The sequence below is a fragment of the Nematolebias whitei genome, chromosome 19 (genome assembly GCF_014905685.2).
Source record: "Nematolebias whitei isolate Nwh7 chromosome 19, NemWhi1, whole genome shotgun sequence".
NCBI classification, from domain to species: domain Eukaryota; kingdom Metazoa; phylum Chordata; class Actinopteri; order Cyprinodontiformes; family Rivulidae; genus Nematolebias; species Nematolebias whitei.
In genome coordinates, this window is record NC_056516.1 from 5,219,034 (window position 1) to 5,233,682 (window position 14,649).

A 14,649-nucleotide genomic window follows, 5' to 3' on the forward strand; every position below is an offset into this window, starting at 1 on the left:
CGTGTTCAATTGTCCCCCTCTTACAATGCTGTGATTGCTAGTATCACTCAGCCCTCTGTGAATAGTAAACAGCCATCAGTGTGCTAATGATCCATTGTTAGGCTGATGGTCCTTCTTGAGCATGTGATCAGCTGGTTTTGGTTGTCAGCAGCAAAACTGGTTGATCCACTCTGAGAAGGTGCTATTTAAGAGACTGAGCTGAATACAGCACCTCAGACTGAGGAAGTCTCTCGGATGAGAGACGAAACGTTTCTACATTTTTTGTTGTTTTGCTTTTTTTTTTTTTTGAATGTCCAGAGGACCAGATTTAATTTTTTTAGATTTAAATACACACACACTAACAAGACTAACACAGAACACCTGTGAAACATCACAGGTGCAGACATCAGAGGGGAACAGACAAATATGGAACACTAGAGGGAGACAGAGACCAGGGAAAGCACAACTCCTAACAGTACCTCCCCCAAGGATGTCCCTTAACGTCTCCAAGACCCCACACCCCCAAAACGTGGGTGGGAGGAGGGGGAAAGCCAACAGGGAGGAGGGCACTAGGAAAACAAAACAAAAAGAGACACAAGTGGAATGAAGAACTGGACAGGGTACACTAGGGGCAAGGTACAACACATGGAAACAAAAGGAGGTCAGAGTTCAGGTAGGGAACTGTGAGATTGTCCAAAAAGCAGGAAACAGGTCAGACAGGCAACCATTCACCAGGCCGGGGCCAGTCAGGCGGGTGGCCGAGAGGTTGTCCAATAGGCAGGAACAGGTCGGGCAGAGCAGAAGTGAGGACCTCAGCAGGCGGATCAGCAGCGAGGAGCTCTTCTGCGACTGGATCGTCTGGGGCTGGATCTTCGACGGCAGTATCTGGAGCAGGAGTGGAGTCTGTCTGGACCCCCTCGGAACAGTAGAGGTGAGGAGCGTCCGCCGGGACCCCCTCGGAACAGGAGAGGTGAGGAGAGTCCGTCGGGACCCCCTCAGAACAGGAGAAGTGAGGAGCGTCCGCCGGGACCCCCTCGGAACAGGAGAAGTGAGGAGCGTCCGCTGGGACCCCCTCAAAGCAGCAACAGGATCTGGAGTAGACGTTTCTGGGTGTGTGGGCTCAGGACAGGTTGGGTCCTCACACAGCATGGATGATACAGAGGCTGCAGGAGATGGAAAAACTACGGGGACTGTAGTAGGCATGGGAGCGACCACAGTGGCTGCAGCTGTGAGACCCTCAGGAGGCAGGAGCAGAAACCGAGGAAGCGCCGGGGGTGTAACTGGAGGCTCAGAGTCTCTAAAAGGAACCCCGCAGCTTGTCTTCCAGGGACAGAGCAGTGAGAGTCGGGCTGCCTGCTGGGTCTTGGTTTGGTCTGGTCATTCTGTGATGATTTCTAGGCAGGAGACCCATTTGGTGCAGGCAGGCCGGCAGGCAAGACTCAAAGAATATAAATCAATAATTTATTATTTACAAAATAAAGATGGCTGACGGGGCAGCAAACTTACATAAATCATGGGACAGGACGCAGGACACAAGGAGCAGGACACGAGGAGCATAACAGGCATCACAGTGAGACACAATGACCAGACAATGAGGGACGCAGGCAAACAGACTTAAATACACACACACTAACAAGACTAACAGAACACCTGTGAAACATCACAGGTGCAGACATCAGAGGGGGAACAGACAAATATGGAACACTAGAGGGAGACAGAGACCAGGGAAAGCACAACTCCTAACAAAATGAGGCAACTTTAAAAATTTCACTAGAGCCTGATTTATGTTTGGACAGTTTTTGTCCTGTTGAGCTCTCTGAATTGTCACAAATAATAACCTCATCCAAACCACCCACATGTCTGCTAGATCCCATCCCAACCAGACTGTTTAAAGAGGTATTTCCCCTAATTAATGTGCACATTTTGGATCTACATAATTTGTTTTTAATAGTATAGTATAGTATAGTATAGTATAGTATAGTATAGTATAGTATAGTATAGTATAGTATAGTATAGTATGAAGTTTATTCATTTTAAAAATACAAAACAATTCCATAACTATGTAAAAAAAATACAAGAGATTTAAAATGAAAGGCAGCAGAAAGAAGAAAAAATCTTATTATATCTGCCCCTTTTTTCAAACAATTAGTTCAATCATAATAATCTTCAAGTAACAGAACAAAACTAATAACTATTTCTAATTTTTCTAATTCTGATACAAAAACACACTAAGCTACTTCATATATATATTTTTTAACAATTCAGCTTTGATCTTTTTCTTAAATGTACACATTGACTTGGCATTTTTAACATCACTCTTTAGACCATTCCACAATCCAATTCCTTGGATTGAGGTAGACCTTCCCTTCAGACTAGTTCTGAATTTTGATTTGACAAATATCTCTGTCCCCTTAAGATTATAACAACTTTGCCTTTTAACAAAATGTCTTTGGATATTTAATGGTAATTTAATGGTTACCATTAAATTTGTCTTTAATAAATGGTTATGTACCACACCGCTTTAAGGTTGCTGTAATTAAACCTTTACTTAAGAAGTCTGACCTTGATTCAGACATTCTGGCTAACTGTAGACCTATATCTAATCTAACTTTCATCTCAAAAATTCTAGAGAAAATAACAAAGTCCATGCTCAATAATCCAGGTGTACAATCCAACATTTTTCAGTCAGGTCATCTGGACAGTCTTTTTTGTGTGCTGAAACATTTCGCCTTCGATCCGGAAGGCTTCATCTGTCAAGGAAACACACAACACAAAACTGATTCTTCCTCCCACAGCTTACTCCAAAGTGGAACATCCCAGTTATGTTGGTGCTAAGATGGTCTCTGTGGCACGCACCCTCCTCCATTGCTGGCCCTCTTCCTTGTTGACAATCGTGTCAAACTGGTTTCTAGAGAAAATAGTTGCAGGTCAGTTGCGTGAACATCTACAAAGAAATAATCTGTTTGAAGAGTTTCAGTCAGGGTTTAGAGCTTATTTTAGCACAGAAACAGCACTAGTAAAAGTAACTAATGATATTCTCATGGCTTCAGACAATGGACTTGTGTCTATACTGGTCCTGTTAGACCTCAGTGCTGCATTTGATATGGTTGATCACAATATTTTACTAAAGAGGCTTGAATATGATATTGGGATTACAAGAACAGCTCTAAAATTGTTTAAATAATATCTATCTGATAGATTCAAGTTTGTAAATGTAAATAATACATCTTCTTCATACACCAAAGTTAGCCATGGAGTTCCTCAGGGCTCAGTGCTTGGGAAATACTCTTTACTTTATATCTGCTTCCATTAGGTAAAATTATTAAACAGCATGGGATAAATTTTCATTGTTATGCTGATGACACACAATTATATTTGTCCATTAAACCCAATGAATCCAATCAGCTACTTACACTACAAGCATGTCTTAAAGACATAAAAACCTGGATGACCCTTAATTTTCTGTTGTTGAACACAGACAAGACTGAGGTTTTGGTTTTTGTACCTGAGCACCTTAGGAATGATTTTTTCAATCTTTCTCCCTCCTTAGATGGCATTAATCTGTCTTCCAGCTCTAATGTTAAAAATCTTGGTGTTATTTTTGATCAGGACATGACTTTTATCCCCCACATAAAAAGTTACTAGAACTGCCTTCTTCCACCTGCGTAATATCACTAAAATTAGAAACATCTTATCTAAAAATGATGCAGAAAAACTGGTCCATGCATTTGTCACATCTAGACTGGACTATAGCAATGGTTTATTATCTGGATGTCCAAAAACTTCCTTTAAACGTCTTCAGTTGATCCAAAATGCTGCTGCCAGAGTCTTAACTGGAGTTAGTAAGAGAGATCATATTTCTCCAGTTTTAGCTTCTCTCCATTGGATCCCTGTCAAATCCAGAATAGAATTCAAATCTTACTTCTAACCTACAAAGCTCTCAACAACCTGGCTCCATCTTATATTACAGATCTTATTGTTCCATATTTTCCTAACAGAGCACTTCGCTTTCAGGCTGCAGGTTTACTTGTGGTTCCTAGAATTTACAAAAACAGAATGGGAGGCAGATATTTCAGTTATCAGGCCCATCTCTTGTGGAACCAACTTCCAATCTCTGTCCGTGAGGCTGACACATTATCCAGTTTATAAACTAGGCTTAAGACTTTCCTTTTTGCTAAATCCTATAGTTAGGGTCGGCTTGGGTTTCCTGAGCTGTCCCTTAGTTATGCTGCTATAGGCTTAGACTGCTGGAGGACAAACTGACCACACTTTTCACTCTGCTGCTGTCTTTACTTACTCTGCTCAACCTTTTTTGTATTTGTAATTATTTTTTCTATCCTTAACATGTGTTGGGTTTTTTTTGTCCTTCAGATACACCTGGACCTATACCTGGACCTACCATTCTGTGTTCGCCTGTCTCTCCTTTCTATCCTCTCAAACCAGCCGGTCAAAGCAGATGGCCGCTTGTCCTGAGCCTGGTTCTGCTGGAGGTTTCTTCCTTTTAAAAGGGAGTTTTTCCTTTCCACTTTTGTCACTGTGCTTGCTCAGGATGGGAGACGGCAATGAAGCCAAGATCCAGCTTGTCTGCTGGCCTCCTTAGATACAGAACTTTACTAATTGGCTTTTATGTATGTGAATGTTCCTGTAAAGTGCCCTGAGACAACTTTGTTGTGATTTGGCGCTATATAAATAAACTGAATTGAATTGAATAGAATATTTTTTGGGGATTCAGTGTTTTTGTTCTCCTCCATGCCTCTGTGTGTCTCTTCCTTGTTCAGCTCTCATCACACCTGTCTGTACTTCTACTCACTCAAGGTATTTCTCATTCTGTCTCGTCAGTATTTTGTATAAAGTCAGAGCCTTTTCTTTCCTCATTTGTCCGGGCATTGTCCTGAGAAGGCTTTCATGTTCTGTCTCCCTCTATGTCTATCCTTAAAAGTAAGTTTGCTGCCCTGTCAGCATTTTGTTTTGTTTATTTTTAATAAACTTCTTTACTTTTGCCTTGGAATCTCCCGTTGCCTTCCTGCACGTGGGCTCAAACACTTAAGCAGATCATGATAAAGTGAGAACATATAATCCAGAAGTGAACCAGAAGCCATTCTAAGTTAACGCTAGCAACAAAACCAGGATTGAAGCCTTTCCTCTGAAAGTTGCAAAAAATGTTGAGCTGTACATGATTTTCCAGGGTGAACCAGGATCTGATGGAGCTGCTGGGATCCCTGGAATCCCTGGAGAAGATGGAACTGTTGGAGCCAAGGTGAGTCTGCATGTCTGGAGCTCAAACGTTCAGTCTGAGTAAGTTGTGGTTGGAAATAGGTTGAGTACATCATGAACAATAATTTCAGACAGCAATCAATGTGTAAATAAATAAAAAGTTATTAGGATATGTTTTCTTCTCTTTAATATAAACCAGATGTGTAAACTGAAGACAGCTGTCTGTGCTAAACATGCATTGTTTTCTGAGCAGTTTTATAAAACTACCACTCACACCAGTGTCAGGGTTTCAGACAGAGCAGGGCAGGAGTGAACCCAATGATGCAGGGAAAGGTCATGACTCCAGGATTTACTAAAATAAACACTTTATTAATAATAATAATAATAATAATAATAATAATAATAATAATAATAATAATCATAAATAAAAAAGGCTAACGTGGCAGCAACATACAGAAATAGGGAACGAGGAACAGATCAGGCTGGCAGGACAGGACAATACCCAACGACGACGCGGCAAAGGACAAGACTCACTGACAGGCAAGACAGGACGTGTTACAAACAGCTGAGAACAGAAGGTGTAAATAATCAGGAATAATGACACACAAGGGTGCACAGATAGGGAAGGCCCGCAAGATGGCACCATCCCTACAGTAACTCCCCAAGGACACCCCCTGGTGTCCCCAAAATATCCCCCCCCCCCCCCCCCAAAAAAAAAAAGACTTGGGTGGGTGGAGGGATGAACTGCAAGGATGGAGGTCCCAAGACAAAACATGACAAAAACAGACTGACAAAAATCAAAACCAGGGAACTAACTAGATACGAACAGGGGAGCACAAAAGTCTGGGTGGTCAGGAGACCGTCCATCAGGCCAGAGCAGGGCAGGTGGGCGGCCGTCTATCAGGCCAGAGCACGGGGGGCGGGCGTCCTTCCATCAGGCCGGAGCAGGTCAGGTGGGCGTCCTTCCATCAGGCCGGAGCAGGTCAGGCGGGTGTCCGGGAGGCCGTCCAGCAGGCCAGAGCAGAGCGGGTGGGAGGCCGGCCGGCCGGGAGGCCATCCATCAGGCTGGAACAGGTCAGACGGGCGGCTGGGAGGCCTTCCACGCAGGATCAGGTCAGATGGGTGGCCGGGAGACCATTCTTCAGGTCAGAGCCAGTCGGACATGTGGTCGAGAGGTCGTTCAAATAGCCATTCAGGTAGGGACAGGTAAGACAGGCGACCGGGAGGTCATTCAGGCAGGTCGGGGACGAGGGTCTCAGGCAAGTCAATATTAATACACAAAAATGTTAACTTTAAAATACTAGACACAGTCACAGATCCAGAGGGTAGATATTTAATAATAAAACTTTATATAAATAACTATAAGTTGTGTATTGTCAGTATATATGCCCCAAATGTAGATGACACCTCTTTTTTTCATGATTTTTTCTCAGCACTTTCTGATCACTTGGATTGCTCACTTACACTTGGAGGTGACCTCAACTTTGCTCTAAATGAAGAATTAGACAGATGTAGTAGAGCAGGAACTCAGCGTAGTTGGCAGTCCATAAATGTAGTTAAACAGTACATGAATGATTATGGACTTTGTGATACATGGCGATCTCTTACCTGAATCGTAGGGAGTATACTTTCTTCTCTTCTGTCCATCACTCCTACTCTCGTCTGGATTATTTTTTAGTCAGCAGCTCGTTGTTGACGGAAATCTCAGACACTGAGATTCACCCTATAGCTGTCAGTGATCATGCTCCTGTCTGTTTAAATCTAGCAAACAGAAAATAAATCCCCAAAAGTATAAACTGGAGATTTAATACATCACTGCTTGAAGATGTAGATTTTTATCAAATATTTTACAGAATAAATTGTAAATAAATTTTTCATATCTGGAGTATAATGACGTGCCTGGAACTTCAGCATCTATTCTCTGGGAGGCAGGTAAAGCTGTAATGAGAGGTAAAATAATTTCATTCTCATCACAAAAGAAGAAAAAAGAAAATAAACATATTCAGGAACTAGAAGAAACCATTAAATCGTTAGAAGCCTCTCAAGATGAAGAAATGCTGGATAAAATGTGTAAAGCAAAATTGAAATTAAAAGAATGTATTAACAAAAAAACTCAATTCTTAATACAACGACTTAGAATCGAAAATTTTGAACAGAGCAATAAGTCAGGTAGCTTTCTACCTAAACAGCTCAAAATAAATAAGGAAAAAACAACTATAGTTGGTGTTAAAGACTTGACTGGGAATACAGTTTACGACCCTGAAAGAATTAACAGCATTTTCAGAGATTTTTATAAAGACTTGTATTCGCCCCAGATAAACCCATCAGATAATGAAATTAATGAATTCCTGGATAAAATAACACTTCCTAAACTATCAGAGAGTCAAACAATGGAGCTGGATTCACCACTGACACCAGTGGAACTCCAGGAAGCCCTCAAAAGCATGTCCAATAAAAAAGCTCCAGGTCCAGATGGATTCCCAGCAGAATTCTATAAAGAATTCTGGAATATCCTGGCACCACTATTTCACAAAATGCTACAAGAAACTGAGAAAAATAACAGTCTTCTAAAAAATATAAATTCTGCCAACATTAGTCTCCTGTTAAAACAAGGCAAAGACCCTGTATTACCTACCAGTTATCGTCCCATATCTCTTATCAATGTTGATCTTAAAATAATTTGTAAAGCCCTCTCAAAAAGATTAGAAAAGGTAACTCCTCTAATAATACATCCAGACCAAACTGGTTTTATAAAAGGGAGACGTTCAGCCACAAATTCACGCAGATTATTTAATTTAATAGATTATTCTTACAGTAAAAATATTGAAACTGCAATATTCTCTCTAGATGCAGAAAAAGCCTTCGATAGAGTTAACTGGAAATTTTTATTTGCAGCCTTACATAAATTTGGTTTTGGAAATTATTTCATAAATTGGTTACAAATATTATACAGTTCTCCTTCAGCATGCATTAGGACAAATAATCAAATATCTGCTAGTTTTGCTCTGCAAAGGGGCACCAGGCAGGGATGTCCACTCTCCCCCTCACTGTTTGCTATTTTCATCGAACCACTAGCCGCAGCAATCAGGCAAACTACAGATATTAAAGGCATAAAATGCAAGAACAGAGAGCACAAAATCAGTCTATATGCTGATGATGTGCTGCTCTTCCTCTGGCATTCACAAACCTCCATCTCTCAGGTTATTGGACTGATAAACTCTTTCTCAAAAGTTTCAGATTACTCTATAAACTGGCTAAAATCCACAGTTCTACCAATTAATTGCTCTTTCATCAATTCACTTACTACACAACTGCAATCAGAGAATATTACATATTTGGGTATCAAAGTTTCGCCTAAATTAGCAGATTTAACAAAACTAAACCACACCCCACTTTTAAAGAAAATTGAGGATGATCTGGCTAGATGGAAATCTTTACCCATATCTCTCATGGGAAGGATCGCATCAATAAAAATGATGGTTTTGCCTAGAAGAAATTATTTATTCTCAATGATCCCAAATAAACCATCTTCTGACTGTTTTAGATCCCTGGACTCCTCTATTTCTAAATTTCTGTGGAAAGATAAACTCCCTCGTATTAGATTAAAAACACTACAGAAATCCAAAGATAAAGGAGGACTAGAATTACCCAACTTTTATTATTATTTTCTAGCCAACAGGCTAGAATACATCTCAAAATGGATAAAACACACACCCCTTGATGAACCCTGGCTAGACGTAGAACAGACACTTTGCATTAATATAATGATCTCGGACCTTCCATTCATTAGCTCAAACATAAAACGACAGGAATGCTTTAAAAGCATCAATATCAGCTCCTCTCTGACAGCTTGGTGGGAGTTTCTAAAAATGACAGAGTCTTCACTAATCCCTTGTAAACGTACACCCATCTGGAACAACCCTGACATCCTACAACAGAATAAGATGATAAACTTCCCAGGTTGGAGGTGTAAAGGAATTGAATATTTGGAACATATATATGAAGAAGTGGACTACATCCCATTTAACAGATTAATAACACAATATGGGATTGATAAAAATAAATGTTTAGAATATCAACAAATTAAATCTACAACCAAAAATAAATTTAACCTTAATAACACTAGGATTGAAATGTCAACAAGTGTATTGGAATTCCTTAATCTTAACCCTCCCAAATTACTATCTAAGGTTTATCAGAAACTCAGTAAAATAGATGAATCTATATCTCTTCCCATTGTAAAATGGGAGACAGACTTGTCAGTTAATTTTGACCAAAACTTTTGGTCACAGATCTGTCTGAGAACTTTTAAGATGACTAAAAACTTGAATTTACAACTAATACAACACAAAATCCTTCATAGAGTACACTATACAGGTCAACGGATGTTCAAGATGGGTTTTGCATCATCTAATATTTGCTCACAGTGTACAGACAATATTCCTGACAATTACATCCACGCATTTTGGTTCTGTCCACCTGTTCAGAGGTTTTGGTGCCGGATATGTGAAGACTTATCAAAGTGTCTGAGATGTAATATTCCACTCTCTCCGTCAGTTTGCTTATTGGGCCACTTAGATGATGTCACCTTGGAGACAAAATCAATTCATATTATTCTCACTGCCTTATGTATAGCAAAAAAAAAAACTATACTCATGAATTGGAAAATTAAAAAATACACTTAGTATTAAACAGTATAAATACCTTCTGTTGGATTACATCAGTCTTGAGACAGCCTGTACCCCCATATCAGACTATTCTCTCTGGACTTCTTTAATCGGCTCCAACACGTAGTGGAGGTGGGTGGTCCCCTTTGATTCTGTCCCGTGGGGCATGGTGGTCGGTGTGGGTGGGGTGTCGGGGCTGGGGACATGGGGGGGGGGGGGGGGGGCTGGGGCCGGGGGGGTGGCGCCCGACTGGGGAGGAAAAAAAAGAGGAAAAAAAAAAAAAAGGAAAATCTTCTCTCCGTTTAAACGATATTAAAGGCTCAGACCTGCTCACTCAGCTGACGTCCTCTCCGTCACAGATTCTTTGTGAGTTCAACTTTAACACACCTCCACCACATGGGTCGCTGAACAACTCCTCATCAGCACTGGAGCACGTGTCGCCATGTTGACACGTTCATCTCGACTCCTTGGATCAGCTGCAGTTTTCCTCAACTCAGCAGCAGTTCTCCTCCATGCTCTTCACCTCTTTGTTCTCCAACACATTTCTGCAGATGTCCTAATCGCAGTAACTTGTGTAGAACAAACCCATAGAACTGTTCATCTCTTTTTCTGTCTCTCGGTGCACCTGCTATCTCCCATCTCCATCCGTTTCTTTTTTTTCACTCCTCCCCACTCCTTTTCTTTTCCCACTCTATGGTGAGTTCAATTGTCCCTTGTTATTTTAAACCACTTTCATAACAGGCCACTCAGTTCAGTTTTTAGAAATCAAATAATTAGTCAAACAAGAATACACTTATGTAAACACACAAGTTGCCTTCAGAAACACTGAGGCTTTCTACTTTTCCCCTTTTCCTACCGTTAATTACAAAAGTAATTACTTCCTGCTTGTATATAATCACTCAGATCATCCTTTTACAAAAACAATAAAACAAGTTTCTCACTTATATTTTTTATATACATAATACCAACACTGTTGTAAATATTTTGTGAATATTCAAAACTTTAAGTGCCTAGTTTTTAACCAGGGGCTACACTCTCCCCCTTCTAAACTGTTTGATGTCCCCATCAAACATCAAAGTTACATAACCCAAATAAAAGTAGGGAACTGTGGTAAACTTAATCTAACACAGTTAGAACATAGCGCCATAGGGTGACACCACAGAGTATGGCAAGAATAATGTCTTGGTACCTTTAAAGGTTCCACTTCCAACTAGTACTCCACAACCAAGAACACTTACTGGCTGGTCTGATGGCTGTCCTAGTTCATCATAATTTAGCCTTATGACTGGTTTCTTCACTCACCTAGAGCGTTCTGCAATGACATTTTCTTCCTCACCTACTACCTCCCCACTCTCCCCGTCTCCTCCATCTAAACCTAGATCAGAGCAGAGCAGTGAGTCTTGCATGTCAGGTGAGTTAGTACTCAATCCAGCATTATCAATAGTCTTGAGGGGCGAAGTAATCTGAACTTCATTTGTGACTGAGGATGGTTCTCTAGCCATCACCTCTGATTTCCTCAAAAGTTCTCTCAGGTTCACTCATAGCGGGGCTGACCTGTTCACCTCCTCGTACTCAGAATCAGAAGAGAGTGCAACATCTTCTCAAGATGCAAGCTTGGCATGCTCGGACTGTCTTCATCTGCTTCTAGTGACAGGTTTCCACACTTGCTCCGGCTCAATGTCAGCTGGAAGCCGGACAAGATGACTGATGGGTAACAAATGGTTATGATGTACGTTTTTTTCCACTCCAAGTCCCCTTTCAGGTTTTACTTTGTAGACTGGTAGGTTAGGCATTTTTTCCATGACAATGTATGGCACTGTCCTCCATCTCTCTTTTAACTTGTGCTTACCAGTAACAACAAAGTTCCTTAGAAGCACACGGTCTCCTGCTTCTAGAACCTACGCTTCACATATTTGTCATGTGATTTCTTGTTCCTTTCAGGATTTTTGTCAGCAGCTTTTGTAACAAGGTGGTAAACGTGTTACAGATCCTTCCTCAGTTTGGAGACATATTGGTGGTAAGTGGGGCCTTTCCCGGTTTCGTCTGATACACTGAAACAGATGTCCACAGGAAGACGAGCCTCCCTTCCAAACATTAAGAGATAGGGTGAATATCCAGTTGCCACATTTTGGGTGCAGTTGTAGGCATGCACCAACTGACTGACGTTTTGACTCTATCTCTGTTTCTGAGTGGGATTCAGAGTCCTGAGCATGGACAACAATGTTCAGTTAAATCTCTCAGGTTGAGGATCTCCCTGAGGATAATAAGGAGGTGTTCTGGATTTTCGGATCCCCAACATTTTCAGTAAATCATGGATGAGCTTGCTCTCAAAATCACGTCCCTGATCAGAATGTATCCATGCAGGAAGCCCATAATGAATGAAGAAACGTTCACACAAGATCTTGGCCACTGTGGATGCTTGTTGGTCTTTAGCCGGAAACGCCTGAGTGTACCTTGTAAAATGATCAATCACCACATATCCTTTCAAATCAGGCTTGAGGGACAGGAAGTCAATGCAGACTAAATCAAGTGGTCCCCTGCTGGTGATCTTATTCAAAGGAGCTGCTCGCTGTGGCAATGCCTTACGGGTAATGCATTGACCACATGTTTTCACATACTGCTCCACTTCTGACCACATTTTAGGCCAGTAGAATCTGTTGCGAATCAACTCAAGTGTCTTTTCCACTCCAAGATGGCCTGATTCATCATGGAGGGACTTGAGCACTATGGGAACATGTTCTCTGGGTAGAACAAGCTGCAGCACTTCTGTACTAGGTAGTTTTATAATCTTTCTGTGAAGCAATCCATCCACCTGGACAAGCTTGCTTGCCTCTCCTTGCAGGCAAATAGCCACATTGTCAGTGCACTTCTCAGATGAAGATGCTGACCTTTGTAGTATGAACAGATGCTGAGATATATTCATACATTAACGGGTTCTTCATTTTTCTGACTGTGTAACATGCGTGCATTGAGTTTAACAGAAATGTAACGAGAGACGTTATTTATCTTTGACCCATCAAAATGAATGTGGTCATTTATTTACAGAATCAAAGATTAACATCACACATTTACATTAATTTGGCAAAATATGAAAACAACAACATGGCTAGTTTTACAGGAAGTGAGAACAATACGGCGATTGTTTTCACTTTTCAGCAGAACAGCAGACATCAATTCACACGGCGGTGATTGAGAAACTTTGCTTCAGACATTTCTAAAAATATCTGTAATGATTTTAGGAGAAAGGAGAGTTTAAAGATGGAAAATGGAGATTTATCTTACAGAGAGATGTGTGAGGGAATTTGTTTGTTTTAACCAGAACGTGCACGCTCCTTCGGAACTCAGCTTGGCCAACGGTACGCTTGGTCAAAATAGAACTTTTACCTGGTTGATGATAGTTTCAGCGTCGGTGTAGAGCTCTTCTTTTGACTCTTTCAGCGTCTCCGTTGAGAACAGCCAAATACCTAGAGAGTCGTGCGAGGTTATCCAAACAGAAGTTATAATTCCCAAAATCGTCTCTGCATTCTGGATTCCAAGAACTCTGAACTCCTTCAGAGCTCTACTCTTTTAAGCTCTTCTCATCTCGTCTCGTCTCTCTTCGACACACACTTTGAGAGAACCGGGAAGTTGCCACATTTAAATGGGTTCGACTTCCGGGTCATTTGAGAGCTTTTTGATTGGTGGATAGACCAGAACAGAGGTGTGGTTTGTGATGTAAGGTGCTATGGAAAGTCAAGGATAGAGATTAAGATTGTTTAAAACAGACAGAAAGATTGTTGGAGAAATTCAGACTCCGTGGAGTCAATTCACCTAGTATCTGCTGTAAAAGTTAAACATGACATTTCTTTTCAGTAAACTTTTTAGTTGACCGAACCTCGAACTTTGACACACACTTACAAACTTGCTCATTGAAGACAGAAAATCAAGAAATGCATATTAACCTGATTTCTTCTTTGAATGAGGAATAAAAATCATTACTTACTGTTTATGTAAATAAAAATGAGTAGTTCTCTTCAACCTGTAAACATTGTTTGAACTAACACAATTTGATTATCAAACATTTGTAAAATAGTAATGATCATAGAGAATTGTCTTTTCCACTTGATTAATTCAAGAAAGAAAGTCTCAGGATGGGTCAAACTGTATTTCTGGATGCAGATCAATGAAATGACAGTTTCTGTCCCACAAGGTTCTTAAGGTCAAGGGTTTTGACCTCAGGTTAAGTTCACTACATCAGGTTAAGTTCACTACACCTTCCACTTAAGGACTTTTTGACAGATGAGGTTAATTGGTTGTGGTCTTATGCCTTAATAAGATCTGTTCTGCTCATCTGAGTCAAGCAGCCAAGCTCTAGTTGGGTTGGAAAAACATAACATTCTGGCATAGCAGAGGGAGGAACACACAGAGATTCTGCATAGCTAACTGTTTCAGCAGCCTGGTCTCTGGATACCTGCTGGCAGAATGCTTTAATATTGTCAGGTGTTAAACTCTTGAGCTCTTGTCTGTAATCCAAAACAGGGTTGCGTGACATTGCATCTGCATCAGCATTGCTAGCGCCTGTCCGATACTGCAGTGTGAAGTTATAGGTTGAAAGAGCTGCGAGCCAACTGTGACAGTGGCGTTCAGTTTGGCAGTGGTAAGGATATATGTAAGGGGGTTGTTATCTGTCCTTACAACAAATTCTGTATCATACAGGTAATTGTGAAATTTATCCACCATGGCCCACCATCCATCCATCCATCCATCCATCCATCCATCCATCCATCCATCCATCCATCCATCCATCCAT

General features: G+C 40.9%; 1 protein-coding gene across 1 annotated transcript in view; it reads left to right on the forward strand.

Annotated features, from left to right (window-relative positions):
• Positions 1-5,197: 5,197 nt before the first annotated feature.
• LOC119426031 (collagen alpha-1(XXVIII) chain) overlaps positions 5,198-14,649 on the forward strand; it is a 168,683-nt gene continuing 159,231 nt past the window's right edge. Inside the window, exon 1 of the mRNA XM_037693591.1 lies at positions 5,198-5,236. The gene's annotated coding sequence lies outside the window, so the exon portion shown is untranslated. The remainder of the gene's footprint in view (positions 5,237-14,649) is intronic.